Source organism: Apaloderma vittatum, unplaced genomic scaffold, assembly GCF_000703405.1.
Source record: "Apaloderma vittatum isolate BGI_N311 unplaced genomic scaffold, ASM70340v1 scaffold2972, whole genome shotgun sequence".
Lineage (NCBI taxonomy): Eukaryota > Metazoa > Chordata > Aves > Trogoniformes > Trogonidae > Apaloderma > Apaloderma vittatum.
The window spans coordinates 27719-43696 of NW_009705165.1; the positions used below are offsets into that span (position 1 = coordinate 27719).

Sequence of the window (15978 nt, forward strand, 5' to 3'; positions counted from 1 at the left end):
CAATTGTTAAGTAAAAGAAGAGTTTTTGAAGGGAGGGCATCAGGATATACTGTACCATCTAGTCAGTAATGCATAGTAAGATGCTGGCTACCTTATTAAAAATTAAAAAAAAAAGTAAAAAAAATCTAGTTAGCTTGGGAATCTAGGATGGTAAAAAGTCTGTAGACTTTTAATGCCTGTTTCTGAGTAGCTCAACAGGACAGTTACCAGGAGGAAGTAGGAAACAGACAAATGCACCTGAAACCCCACGTATACAAAATAGAAATGGCTGCAGAGATTGTTTTGAAATGAGAAAGACCCATCTGAGTAAAAGGATACTGAATCAAATCTGTTACTGGAGGTAAATGATGTGAAAATCTGTGAATAAATAAGAGATCATACTCTCTCGTGTTGAGATTTGAAAGGCAATTTGTTACTGTAAATTACAAAGTAGAGATTTATTGTGTAAACTTGAATGCTATCTATAGTATAAGTAGAAGCTTTATTAATATATAAGGAAGCTTTTCCTTTGTTTTCCCCTTCTTTTTATGTACCACTACTATGAATTACTACATTCAGGAGGCTGTGTAACTTCTCCATTAGCAAAAAGAGAGGAGATTTTTGGAAGACCTTTCGTCGATGAGAAGTTTTGAAATTTATGTTTTTGTCATTTTGTTTTACTGTTTGGTGGTGTGGTTTTTACATAGGAAAATGTGGTATTTGGTCTCCTATTGGTCCTTAGCTAAGAACTAAGCAATATATTGCCACAATATTCTTATTTACATTGTTCATGTTTGTTCCGTGTCTACTGTTAATTTTTCTAATTTGATTAGAATGTCCTTTTTTTCTTGAAAACGTGTATATAACCTTGTATCCTTCAGGTATAATTCTTTTGCATTAATTAAAAAGTAATTAGCTAGAAGAAGATAAGTAATTCTTAAAGATTAATGTAACTCATATAATTCTTAAAGATTAATATAACTATTTATATTAGTTTTGAAGACTTGAATTTTTTTTTTCCATTGTGTTTCTTTCTTAAGTGTGCTTTCAGCTTAACTTATTTTTGCATAGAAATAAATCAGTCAAGTTAGGGTAAATTCTTAGAAAAAGGTTTCCTTTTATATTCATGGTATTTGAAGGTCTGCCTCAGAGCATTAAAAAAACTTATTAGAATATTTTAAGAAATTCTGATAGCATAAGTTTGGGTTAATTTTTTTTAATACTTCCATTCTAATGTGACACATTTAATTACACCACAGGACGAGACAGGAAAAGTCCAAAGAACAAGATTTTTTCTTTAATATTTTTTTCATCACAAACACATCTTAACAAAAATAATTAACTACATTGTGTGTTTTTCATTTAAAAGTGCAGTCATTTACAAGATAGAAATTGAATGGTAAATAAGTATTTTCAAAAAACTTAGAAGATTTTCTTAGGAGGAAGTAACATTTACAATACAAGTTAGTCTTCCACATGTTTTATCAATTCAGTGACTGTTCCTTGATCATGTGACACACATGGTAGAATGTATGATCCGCCCCTGGAGTGAAAGCTGCAGGTGCTGACAGCAATGCCATGTGCTGGTCATTGGTGCTGTGGTCCTTCTGTTTTCCTTCCTTCCTCCTCCTTTGTCTAAACCAATTGTCTTCTCTCAATTTTTCAGACAGACCTCTAACTAGATCTATACAGATGTCCCACTGCAACTCAAGCAGAGCCACATTAATTTCAGTGGAGCTCCATCCAGATCCAAGCAGCAGTCCAGATCTGCAAAGGGGTGAATATGTGCCCAAACAAATCAATATCCCACACAGATGTTCTAAAGTCTTTCAGGCCAGTTCTTTCAGTATATAGATTGGAATTATGGGTTGAAGGATTTAGGGAAAAAAATTAGTTTAGAGGCTGCTTTCAGGGAAAGGTGGTGACAAAAGATGGGTGAAAACAAATGGGTTATTGCATTCAGGAGAGCTGACAGTATTAAAAGAGACAAGATTAATGAAAAAATAGCTAAACTATCATGAAACTAATAAAAATAAGAACCTGCCTTGACTATTAGTCATACAAATTGTGAAACAAATGGAAACAAGGATATGGGACTAAGGATGGGTATGGAGGAAAAACTGAAGCACAAAACTTGGAAAAGATAAAGCTCTAAAAGTTATAATTAGAAATGCAAAAGATGGCAAGAAGAGTCTGACTAAATGAAACAAAAGTAAGAGAAGGAAAAATTAGCCTATATGTCCCTCTTTGACAGGATGAGGAACAGTGTATGATACTGAGAAGACCAGAGTGGTCCAGAAATAATTGAAGCTAATTGGATTCAAAGGTTCAGGATTTTGAGACTGGCTAGATGTATTTGATCACAGTCTCCTGTGACTGGTCTCTAATGTGCCAAAGGAACTTGAAGCTGTAAGGGATAAGGTAGGATGCAAAAACCCAAAACAAGGTAAGCTACACAAATACTAATATTCTAAGAAACAGCCCATATGCATTTATGAGGAAGTTGCTGTGTGAAATCAGTCTCGCTGCTCTCTTTAATGGTGTAGCTTACCTAGTGGTAAGAAGAAAGGTTTTGAATATGCTAGATCTTGAATTTAACAGGATTTTGATGTTGAGGGAACTGGATTACATTAATCTGTACCGTAGAGAAGCAAGGAAAGCAGCCAATTATTTTTATATTCATCTAGAATAAGACAAGAGCTAATTAGTGTAATTATTAGTGAAGACAATGTCAGGAAAAAACCACTTTAGGTACATGAGGCATTGGGAAAAGCTAAAATTCTGTGAAGCATGTAACTGAAGGTTTCTAACTATGAGTTAAACAAACTTGTCAGCATGATCTAGACAGACTTATTTCTGATTAAGAGCAAGCAGTTTCAGCTGGGTCTATAACCTTTCTAACTAAAACCGCTTTTCTACTACAACACTTTTGTGATTACTCTCATTTAGGTAGTCTGTGACCATTGGCCATTGAGAGATAATGCAATCTTGAAGTTACCTTCTTTACCTTGAATGTATTGTCCTTTGGACTGCAACACTTAATTATCCTGTGTGAATTGAAAAAGAAATACTATGGGGACTGCCCATTTCAATAGGTTGGGTCATAATTAAAAGATTTGAAGTAAAGTTTTTTCCTTCTAGCGTACTTAGTAAATTCTAAATATAAGAAATGTCATTTTGGAAAGGCAGCAGCCTGAATTTTTTCGAGATATATGCCTTTATTTCTACTAAGAGCTATACAGTTCTGGATGATAGGTCTAATTTCACCAGCTTGATGAATTTCAGTCATTATTTGATGTATTTTCCAGAGAAGATTTCTTCAGGTGGCATGCATGCTAAGACTAGCTCAGTGTTGTTGATATAGGATGTAGATAATTATTTTGGAGTCCCTTGGATACTGCCCACTTAGAAATATAAAGAAATATCAATTTAAACGTATGCTAGGATTGCTTACTTTACAGTAGATTCAGCCTAATTAGCTGAAGACTGTGAGAGTCCCATGGAATTCAGACTGAGATTGAAATAGAGAATTACGTGTGGGGTTTTTTTACTGAGGGGTACTTTTCCAGGGTCAGTAACATCTTGCATTGTCGTGGAAGTTTGATTATTTTTAAGAATTTCCCACAGATGTCACGTTTGTTCTAGAAGACTTAAAGGGTACCAGTGAACTTAGTAACTGAGGAGGCTTCAGAAGGTGAGATGATTTCTGAGGCTGCTCAGTTCCATATGCATAACTCACTAGACAGAATTTTCGGAGAAGAATTGTTTGTGTCTACTGGTAAAGAAGTAATACTGTAATTACATAGCACTGGCTTATACAGGGTGATAGCAGATTATTGGCAATTTTGTGTATAACACAATTTTCTCTTTTATATGTGAGGTAGTGGTGGATTGACCTCTGAGAAAGAAAAGTTGATTCATGCTCCAAAAAGTAGTGCAACCCTCTGCTATACTCCTTTTGACCTCCTGGTCTGCAAGGCTCATCTCCCTCCTTCTCTCCCTTGCTCTCTGCTTCCCTCCCTCCCTCCCTCTCCCTCAGTTTAATATCTTAAAATATTGTCATCTCAATCCAAGATATTCTTCTGATTTTGTTTCGTCTTGTCTCCCTGAATTTTCATAACCGTGTCCTATATACAAGCAGCTTGCTTTTTGCCATTTGGAATTTTTTATTCTGTGCTAAGGGAATTGCAGCTAATTGTTAGAGCAAGGATAAAACTGCATCTTGTCTCCTTTGAGAGGATATTTGTAATGTCCCCATAGCAATTAGCAAAAAAAGAACTGTCATTGGAATGTTGTTTCTTGTGGAGGTAAAGCTTCCTGCAAGTCATTGGATATACCCTCTTCTTCATGTTTTTGTGATGTTGAACATGTTACGTAGTTTTGTATTCATCAGTGGAATATGAGAAGCAACAGTGTTTTTTCCTGAATTCTGAAAGCTGTGAATTAATATCTGCTCCACTTCGTTTAGGTTTTAGACCAACTTTAAGGAGTACTGTGCATATATGAATATATATAGTGGGCTAAATTTACTCTAAGAGAGTAAGTTGAAGTTGCTGATTTGTGCGATATCATTTCAGGGAAAAAAATCAATCACTGTAATTGGTAGCTGTCATCATATCATACGATATGGATTTAACATGTACAATTCAAAGGCAATATTTATACACTCCTTTTTAAAAAGAGGCATTTCTTATATGACAGGAAAGCTGTTGAATTCAGTGACGTTCAATAAATAAAACCTAGTGCTCTGGAGATCTGTGGTGAGATAATAACAGCACTAATATCAATCCCCCAAATTCTTATCCTGATCCCTTCTTACAAAATACAATTAGAGCTTTATTTTGAATGGTAACACAGAAAAAGAAAAATATAGGAAGGGAACTAGGAAAGATTAAAAATAGAAATTAAATCCAGTTAGCAGCATAGAGCATAGAAAATCTTTCCATCAATATTTTGTCCACTTCCTCTCTTTTACGATTTACTTTTTTCAGTGGTTTCTACTGGTTGTTTTTCTAGTTTCATGCCCAATGTTAGTGTTGTAGTAGAGGTTCATTTTTATTTGAGCATGCATAGCTAAAAACAAGCACAGAAAAATCTTTACTCTCAAATGTTTAAAATTTGAGATCGGACACAATGTTCTTCAGTGCTATCGTTTCTCCCATTGAAGTCTGTTTTTTCATTTTTATCTTTGAGGGAACAAAATGAACCAGAAAAAAATCTAGTCTAAATTATTTTTCAGAAAATGATGGATGCAATGATCTTAGTTTGATCTCCAACAGAGCTCAAAGAAGTAACTTGTGGCCTCTGTCCCCAGCTGAAATCTTATGGAACAGCAGCACAGTTTTGTAGCTGTAATGTGAGTAGCACCTAACATCCTTCAGCAGCCTCAATAGCCCAAGCATAAATGTATTCATTTTATAAAAAAAACTTGCACTCAATTCAACTGAAGCGAAACCCAGATAATGAGTGAATATTTTTGAAAACTCCATTCCCTTTTTCGTTAAACACAATGTTGAAACAATCACCTGTTTTCTGATGTGATGTTATCACAGAAAATGAGATATCATGTAAAGGATCTCACAGGTAGTTGAACTGCTAACATGACGAAAAGAATACATTTATTACTGTGATTTATATTTGAGTTTTCCTGACATTGGTTTCATTATGAGGTCTGAGCATCGTTGATATATTCTTGAGAGGCGATATTTTTATGAAGTGAGAGACAGTTATAACAACTCTCACTTAGTTTAGCAAGTTGCCTAACAGTAAAGATTTATTTTAGTTTACCCTTTATGTTTAAGGATAGTTCATATTTTCCTCAAGATTTTCAGTAGCTTTGCTCTATGTTGTGTATGCTATGTGCATTTTAGTTGGAGTTACTTTTCACTCCAAGGAGTAAATAATGTTCAGGGAGGGAAGGGCATGATGACCAGATGACAGTTCGGAAATGGCATAATAATCCTATTGCTAATACAATATTTCATGCTACTGAGAGGGAAGAAAAGTTCATAAACCACAGGAAAACAATTTTTATAAGCTTTGTTAAGAGTAGAGAAATATTATACTTCAGTCATGGGTGAAATCTGAATTCTGTATACCCTTTTATTTGTCCACTTCTTGAACAAACAGAGGTAATCATTAATTGTCAATAAATGAAACTGTATCACAAGAAGGAAGCTAAACTCCACCAAGCTCTGTTGCTTTACTATGTAACTTTAATGACTCAAGTTTCTGTTATTTGAGGAACTTATTCTGTAAACTTTAGTGTTATTTTTTATTACATTCTAAAATGCACCTTCATAAGAAGCTTCAGTTTAAGCTTGTAATGTGCACTACCTCTTTATTTCTGTATTACTTTTCAGCGGAAACTAGAAATAGTTTTAATGCCTATAAATTCCTCTTGAAGGCAGTTTAATATGACATGGATGTGCAGCAGGGCACAACCTTTGAGTTTGCTGTGAAAGTAAAGTATACTTTAGAAACAGTACAGAGATTAGGAAGCAATCTGACAGATTATAATGACTTCAAGATTTAAAATGCCTCCACAACCACAAAAACCCAACTTGAGTGTTTGACCTTTTTTTAAGTTGGCCCATATGTTTCAGAACAAAAAAAAACAATGTTGTGTCAAGGAGATACTTGAATTTTGGATGTATGCTGTAAAGGATACATAGCAAAATTCACATTTGGCCAAAAGTTTTGGAGCCACATAAACCTACTGCACCAATAGGTTAATTTTCTTCACTTACCACAAGTGGAACTGGAAATATTTGAGGTAATTCCATGATATTGCTATGATTTCTCTCAGTTTTTTTAGATTGCTTTAGTTGTGCATAGGCATAAAAGATTCAAGAAATAAAATTATGTAGGCATTGACATGGAATATAACTACTACCATTGTGAAGAGTTCGTTAAGAGACATTGGTGTTGAAGACACTGATCTAACCGTGCTTCCTTCAAAATGCAAGAATATTATTCAGTAGTTTTCATGGACCAGGTCCAAGAATTTTTGAAAGAGTATATAAATAAGCGTGGTGGCTTTGCTTAAGGAGCAGTTCTAAATCTCCGCATTTTTAGGGTACAAAATCACTACTGACCTGTTTGTTCTCTAGTACAGACGTAGATTAGGAGATATGTTACTGAAAATAAATAACTGAATTAATGTTGCGTTAGTCAGAGGCTATCATCCAGATAATCAAACTCTCTCTGAAATACGCTAAATTTGAGTGAAGTCTCCTAATGCAGGTAGTTCTTAACACACTATATTGAGTCTTTCATTGAGACATGAACCTGGTGTCATTTTTGGGTTTATTTAGAATATAAATTCTCCTTGTATGATAGAGTTTGTTCTTAGTACACAAAATTACTCAGTGTCATGGTGGCATTGCTTTCTTGATTGGCTGGTAAAGTCAATTCATGAAGAATGACTGTTAATAAACTGTTCAGTTTATTAAGTGATAAAAAAAGGTTTTAATTAAGCCATATATTACAGCAATAGCTAAATGTTTTGAAGATTTTTTTTTTTGGCAGAACACTACATGGTAATTTGAGCCATCATGAAAGAAATAATTTATATAGAGGTTTATATGTCAGTTTTCTAAATTCTCAGACTTCCTTCTATATTGGTGTATAACAAGTCGTTTTAAATGTTTAACTGAAAACGTCAAAATTCCACATTTAAACGTCCAAAACCAAGTTACACTGGCACCGCATCCTTTATTCAGAACTAATCATCTAATTTATGCAGGTCACAAATAAACACGATACCTTCTCAGACATCTATAAAGAAACATGTTTGTGTTCAAACTTTATTCATCTTCACTGAAAGAGTTCTGCCTCCATCCTACTCCACTTCCCTTGTACTACAGGCGTATGCTGTTGCTATACCTCTTACAAGGTAGAAGGGAATGCAGTGTGCATAAGCAGATTGTTTTATAGAGGCCACCATCATACTAGGAACATACCTGAATATAACTTATAGGTCTGGGCTTTTTTTTCATTTGTTTTTTTTCGTTTTTCAAGAAAGTTGTCATTCTCATTCTCTGTGTATCATATGCTTTCTATGTTGTTGGGGTTTTTTTTCTCGTTTTGTTTGAATATATATTTTGCCCACTGCCCTCTGTTATAGGGCTAGAGGGACTTCATTCAGATGTGGCTCTTCTCTGTTGACCCTTATATTCAATGGGACTACAGTCAAGTTTATAATGCTGCAGTTCTGCTGTGTTCCCCCCAAACTGCAGACATGTTATTCTCAGCAGCAGCTGTATCCCACCACATTTATGGTGATAAATTTTTGGTAACAGCTAGTAGCTGGCACCATGCTACATATTAATCCTTGATGATGCAAAGATATTTATCGTATTTTATTAGTACAAAATGCGATACGAAGAGTAAAATTGTAGCTTGAAGAGGTGGGGTTTTAAAAATTCAATATCTCAAATAAGGAGCAGCTGCCTGTGCTTTTTTCTCTTGGAAGGAAATACCACCGCTGTTATTTATTTATTTTACAGTAATTAGCTGAGAGCTCTATTGGTGTATAATTTAAGAGTGCCTGTGTCAAGGTGATGCCGTCTCAGCTGTTTCCTGAGCTTTCTGAACCTGCCGTTGTTCCTGATCGGAGCGGTCCCAGGAGACCAGACTGGACTCCTGGGAGATTTCTGCCTTTTCTTAGTATCTATCAATGCTCATTATTCTTGCAAAATGGAGCTGGCGTCGGCGAGGCCTACCTGTGGGCACAAGGAATAATGTAATCAGCCTGAAAAGAAGCTCTGCTCACTTCTGCAGAGCGTTTATTTTGCTCAGACCATGGGCCAGGAAGGTAATGTGAGAAAGGAGGCACAGAGCGATGTGTGGACAGGTTACTGCTGCCGCTGCGCTGTCCTGGGGGGCACCCTGGGGGGTACCTGTGGGGCACTCATGGGGTGCTTGTGGTTCATTCTTAGGCAAGGATTGCCGGGCTGGGCCTTGAGGTCACAGGTGTCTGGGTCTCGGTGTGCAAAACCTGTTTCTGAGAGCACAGGTCTGCAAGTCGCTGCTCTCTGTAACCAGCCACAGACAGCTGCCAACAGCTCAATTGGCTTTTTCCTCCTCCTTGGGAGGATTCATTATACCCCTGGCAGGCCTGATGGTGCTACATTAAGATGGATGAAGCACGTCCGATACTTGGTTACAGTCACACTACCTCTAGGAAAGTCTACTAGTACTATCAAATATTGTTTATATATATTTTGATTAATGTGATTTTAAGAGTGACATACCTGGTTTTGAACATGCAGTCATACAATGGAAATTGTAATTTAGTGTTAAGTGTTGCAGTTTTAGCTCAACACATGACTGAGGAGTGCTACTTACGTAGCATTGACAGTGACTGTGATTTTATTTTTATCTCGTCTTCTTAACTAGAGCTATTTGTTAAAACTCAGACCATAGAGGAGGCTAGACACGAGTGAAATATGTATTGTTAATCACTGTTTCATATAATTCTTTCTGACTTTTTGGCTAAAAACATAAAACAAGGATAAAAGAATTGAGGTGGAAGTTGGTTATATTTTTTTTCACATGCAGAAATAGAAAAAAATGCTGTGCAGAAAAATAATAAGTCCTAAAATTTATTCTCTTTCATTAGTATGAAATATTCTATCTTAAACTGGCAAACACAATTGTTATAACAGTAGATGTGTATAATATATATAACAACAGGTGAGGACAAGACTTAAGCAATAAAAAATGGAAGTCGTTAGCTCATAGAACAAGCAACAGCACAGTCATTATTATGGAACTAATGAAAATCAATATTTTCCTTTTGTACCTATAAAAAATCAATTTTTATTTTTTGTACATACAGAAATCAATGTACTAGAGTGAGTCCTTTGATAAGAAAATGTCTTTCTGACTCTCATTTTGGGATTTTCAAATGCAGCTAATTTTGTGGGACTCAAGAATACCTTATTTCTGATAAAAGGACAGATTTATTTTATAGAATGTGGAACAGTTTTTTGGTTTGCTTGTGGTTTAGTAATGGTGCTGTGTCGGTGAAGGACACCATAATTCTCCTAGTGATCATGTTATTTTCAAACGGGTTGGCAATGCAATCCACTGAGCAAAATTTGCAAACCAATACCATAAAAATATTTTGTTGTGCTTGAGTTGAACTGCTGATGTGTCTCTTGCCTATAAAACTGAAAAATAGCACATAGTGCAATGATGTGTAAGTGGATGTATAGTAAGTACATATAGTTCTTATTATTCTTTTCTTGCCTGTAATTATTTTCAGCACCTATCAAGGATGCATCTGTGTTTTATGTATCAAAGACAGTGCTTTCAAAGGTATGTTTTTATTAATGACTTATTTTTTCAGACATGGCAGATTTAACTCAAGCTAACGCAATAGATTAGTGTGACATTTCAATAACAGTTACTGTTAGACAGTAGTGACGTAACTAATTTTACATGCTTTAGAAGAGAAAGTATGTGTAAAATTGATGCCCTGAAATATTTTGTGTATTTGAGGACACCAAACTCGATTGTTTTGCATTATGTTCATGCCTTGCCTTGGCTTTTCATTTAAATCCTGTTTTCACATTTCGTAATGTTAGGTACTTTTTTTCTTTTCCTATTTTCTCTTGGATTTTCACTGCAATGAATAACCAATGGCCTTTTCAGAAGGAAGACCAGCTATTTTGATAAAATTTTAGCTTATGATTTTGCAGACTCTGTGATGGCTCAGATTTATCTTTTTCACTTCTATCTATATAGGAGAAAGTTTCAGTGTTTGCTTTTGTTCTGCAAAAGCATCTGTTTGTCTCATATGTAAATCAAATTCCATTTGTAATGGTTTGTTTATTTGTTTTACAAAACACTAAGTTTGAAGATTGAAGCAGGAGTACACTTCTTTTAAAATGAAAGAAACCCTGATCATAGAATCATGCAGTTCTTTCCATTTAGCTTGTTACACAGACCTCTGTAAATCTATGGATTCATGAGTTTTCAGTTTTGTCATTAGGTATGGCTTTTAGTGAACTGGATATCCTCCAAAATTCCAAACTAATATTTTCCTTCTCCAGTATGCTTTGCAAGTATGAACAGGTCATTTCTAGCAGTGGTATTGCCACCTTCTTTGTTTAGCAAGTCCTGTAAATACTATCCTTGCAGGCTGAGATTCCAGAACTGATGAGACTCCAGATTAAAGAGCTGTTACACTGGAGCTATTGGAGAAGGGGCAGTTCTCTACACAGTCGCTGGTGCTGTGCTGCAGGGTGCACTCTGCTTTTCTACATTGCATAACTGCACAAGCTTCTTCCAAAAATTAAGTTCAGCCAAAATATTGTGTTACTCCTTGTGAAAAGACTGAGAAAGAAATTCATCTGGGAGATGGGTTTAGGCTGGAGGAGAAAGGAGGTTGGTTCCCCTTCATGTGGTCAAAACTGATCCAAATTTAAGTAATTTGTAATACTACTGTCATCATCGCATTTCGCCTCCATGTGTCTCAGCCTCTGTGGTTTTGCAGTTTTTCTGACTTCCTATTTAATCTTAATCCACTCCTTGGCGAACTAGAACAGATACTATTTTTATTGGTTTTTCTTCTTCTGTATTACATTTAAAATATAATCCTAGCCCCGCCTTACTTCCTACATTCAATATACCAGTTGCATGTTTTTAATTAAAATTTAGAAATAGATGAAACAAAGAATGGTTGCACCAGTATGTTTCTTAATAATTCATGTAGTCTTGGTCATAGCTACCATGAAGTTTCCTGTGTATTCATCTGTGTAGGGCTCTCAATAAGAAGGGTAGTGTCTTTGTAACAGTTCTGATTCCATATCCAACACCTTCAGTGAGTAAATAAGGGAGAACTTCATTGACTTAATGGTGTGAAAATCTCTTTAGTATACTTAAGTTTATTTTGAATAAGCAATGCTTAGGAATTCTGTGCACAAATGTTGAAATAAACTAAAAAATAATCACACAGTGTCATAAAATTTCACATTCTTATTTATACACATCTTGTAAAAAGATGTTCTTATACATCCATTAATCTTCTCATCAAGGAAAAAAAGACAGAGAACTGTTGTGTTTGGTAGGGGATCTGATATGCTGAGACTTCATAGCACAGTTGTATTCTGGACATATCTGTAGAAGCATACACTACTTTTCACGATTGCTCTTTTGTTCATGACAAGTATTTTGAATCTATTTTAAATATTCTTCTTCGGAGCTCCTAGGGAGACATGCTGCCTCAGGTAACTGGATTCAGCACCAGCATATTTTCAGTCTAGAGGTCTCAACTTCAGCTTAGTCAGGGTCCAGGGCTGTACCTTAACCTATGTATAGATAAGTTTGAGTTCATCTCCTTGCTTGTGGAATTAAGTTCGTTGCACACTTTCTGAAAGGATTGAATGCAAATAGAGAAATATGAATAGAAAAAAATGCGTTTCCCCAGTGTTTGCTTAAATTGCGACATTGTGACTTGAATTTCTCTTTAGTTAATAATATGCACTTAACAGTGTTACAGCTGCAATGAGCAGATTTAACCTCTAAAGCCTAAACCAGTTGACCTCTCCTAGTCAGTGATCAGCCCCAGCAAATGGCACCAAAGAACATCTTAGAGCAGGGCCATGCCTGACTGGGAGACCTCCTTCCCCAGGCCACATTTACCACTCCCTTACAGTGTCCTTCGCTGATGTGTGGTGTTCAGTTCACCTTATATTTTCTGTGTTCTCTTCAGATGTTCAAACCTGGTTCTTAAGTGACGTCTTAGGATTTTTATGTAAAGCAAAAAGTTTAAAACTTTAGCAATTTCAAACAATAGAAATGAGATGAGATAAAATCATTTTCTGTCAATAACTTGATGGAATTATTTATTTTTGCCATATGTTTAGTTAAAATCTCCTGTGCCATACAGTATTGTACACGTCAAAACACAGCTTGCTTCAGTAGATGTAGCCAACTGCTAAAAACCAGCAAATCTTTTTACAGTTTGTAACTAGGGAACATTATGCTGTGTTTATTGGTTGGTGTTTTTACCCTTAAGACGTAAGAAATAACAGATCTGTTGAGTCTCAGTGCATCAGACAACTTCTCTGCTGGTTGACTGTGCTACACTGCTGTGAAATGCTGGCACAGCTAACGTGAGCAGCAGCAGTCTCACCACAGTGGCGAGGGAGCTGCAGTAGGTTAGTTGTGCTGTGGGACCTCTTTTCACAAAACATTTTTTTTCAGTCCTTTTTTCATGCTTCCATGGTTTTCATGCTTCTTGAGGTGAACCCTCAGTGATCTGGTGGTAGATGGTATAAAAGCAGCCAATGTAGAAGAACAGGCATGCTGGCATTTAGGACTTGAGCGGTGTCAGCAGGCATATTTATTACACGTCGCTGTGAATGTTGCATGTTTCTTCCTTGTGCTTGGAGCTGTGAGGATCCCACAGACTCATTTTAATGTTTGCATTGCTCAGCTGGCCCTTCCTTATCAGAGTGTTCCCCCTTACACCCCAATCTGGTGATCAACGCATGCAGTTAAACTCCATATATGTGATTAAATCATTTCGTACTACCAGACAAGTTGATGAAAAACATCACCATAAGAGGTTCTGAGATATGAAACCATAAAGTGCACTTCTCATACATTCTTCTTGCTTTTTTAATACTTCTCTCAGGTTTCTTGTTTGGTTTTGATTTTTATTTTTAAATACAGTTTTAGAACGTTGGTAAGTGACATAGATTAAAGAAATCATATTTGGATCTTTTGTGAACAATGAAAAGCAACAGTTTCTTAGTTTAAAATAGTGTTTTGCTTAACAATTCATGCAAACAGTGCAAAGGCAAAGGAAATAACATCTTATTCACGCTGCCAAAAAGAGATAATTTTATAGTTTTCCTGGTTTTGGTCCCTGAGCCTGGGGGAGTCCAACACACATTTTGTCCTAATAATATGTATCACAAAGGAAAACTGATCACATGTCTGTTAGCATAAATGTCAGTTTAAAAGTTCTTTTACATTTGTAATAATTTCAAGTACTGCTCTTTTTATAGGTTTGGGAAGTGGTGGGCTGGAAGCTGTTATCAAAATCCTGTAATGAAGACTAGAGGCAAAAATCTGAGGCAAAGTAGGCAAGTGAGCAAAATTAAAATGAAGTTAAAAATGGTCCTTGTTTCAGCTGTTCCCCTGCATACTGGAGAAGCTTCAAATAGATTTTTCTGTTGAGATCTAGGCCAAAATAGACAATCTGAAGTTGAGATTGTCACCACTAACCTACACTTTTCCTGCTTATCACAGGTGATGTTTACAGTCTTGAAGTTGTTTAAACATGTCCATCTTCTGTACAGATTTTGAAATGTGCGGGAGAAATCCGTACAGAAGACAAAGCTACAATAGTATCTCATTATTAACAAACATAAATGTGCTTTTCTGTAAATCTCTCTTTAAAGAAAGGCGATTTTGCTTTTACTTTGTGATTGTATTAAAGCTTAACATCCTTCATTCCTGTAATGCGTTGTGTCAAGCTCTGGAAACACTAGGTTGCCTGGACATGCTGTTGTTACTTTCTTTTTGACATATTATCCCATGAGGCAAATGAGCAATCTGCAGTGGCATATTCCCTGGTGGCTTCGTATCGGTGAAATTAATTCACTCCTTAAATCCCTTCACATGCTGTTCCATATAGAAGTAGTTAGATGGAACGTGTGTGCCAAAGGGCTGAGTGAAGTCCAGAAGGCAAAATGATGAATGAAGAGGTCAAGGTAGGCGAGTAGATTTGTTTCTAACTGTAGTCGATTGTAACTATTGCTATCAGGAACAGCACATGCCCTGAAGTAACAGCAGTCAAGCAGACCCTGTGCCTCAAAGCTGCAGGAACCAACCTTTGCATCCAATTGGAAAAATCCTGCAAGCTCTTCCTTAACAGTTTCCTGTGCAAGTGCATAGTACCTGTGTGACAGGAACCCAAGGGTGGGAAGGGCGGTTCCCTAGGACGTGCTGTGTCATCCTAGTACAAATGAGAGACCCCTTTTGACAACTCCTATGTAGTGGAGCCCGCTCTGTTTTCTCTTCTATTGTTTAATCTAATCTGCTCATGTGTTTGGCAATACAAAAGGGGAACAAAATAGGTGTTTAATACCTTTATCATTGATCTGAATGAGGGGATCCAGTGCACCCACAGTTAAGTTTGCAGTCAACACCAAGTCGGGTGGGAGTGTTGATCTGCTTGAGCATAGGAAGTCTCTGCAGAGGGACCTGGACAGGCTGGATCAATAAACCAAGGCCAATTGTATGAGGTTCAGTAAGGCCAAGTACCAGATCCTGCACTTGCATCTCAGCAGCACTACAGGCTCAGGGCAGAGCTGCCCAGCAGAAAAGGACCCAGGGGTGCTGGTCCACAGCTGCCTGAACATGAGCCAGCTGTGTGCCCAGGTGGCTGGGAAGGCCAACAGTATCCTGGCCTGTATCAGGAATAGGGTGGCCAGCTGGAGCAGGGAAGGGATTGTCTTCCTGTACTTGGCAGTGGTGAGGCTGCACTTTGAATCCTGGTTTCAGTTTTGGGCCCCTCGCTACAAGAAAGACACTGAGTTGCTGGGGTGTGTCCAAAGAAGGGCAATGAAGCTGGTGTAAAGTCTGGAGTGTAAGTCTTGTGAGGAGCTGCTGAGGGAACTGGGGTTATTTAGCCTGGAGAAAAGGAGGCTCTCTACAGCTGCTTTACAGGAAGTTGTAGTGAGGTGGAGGTCGGTCTCTTTTCCTACATTACAAGCAACAGGACAAGAGGAAATGGTCTCAAGTTGCTCTTGGGGAGGTTTAACCTGGATTTTAGGAAAAATTTCTTCACCAAAATGGTTATCAAGCAGTGGAACAGGCTTCCAAGGGAAGCCGCTGAGTCACCATCCCTGGAGGTATCTGAAAGACGTGCAGCTGTGGTGCTCAGGGACATGGTTTAGTGATGGTCTTGGAGGTGCTAGATTCACAGTTAGACTCAATGATCTTAAAGATTTTTTTCAACCTAAATGACCTACG

General features: G+C 36.9%; 1 protein-coding gene across 1 annotated transcript in view; it reads left to right on the top strand.

The window, feature by feature from the left end:
- LOC104270817 (fibroblast growth factor 14) overlaps nucleotides 1–15978 on the top strand; it is a gene marked incomplete at its 5' end in the record, with an annotated part of 97812 nt that overhangs the window by 19536 nt on the left and 62298 nt on the right. The gene's annotated exons all lie outside the window — the stretch shown is intronic.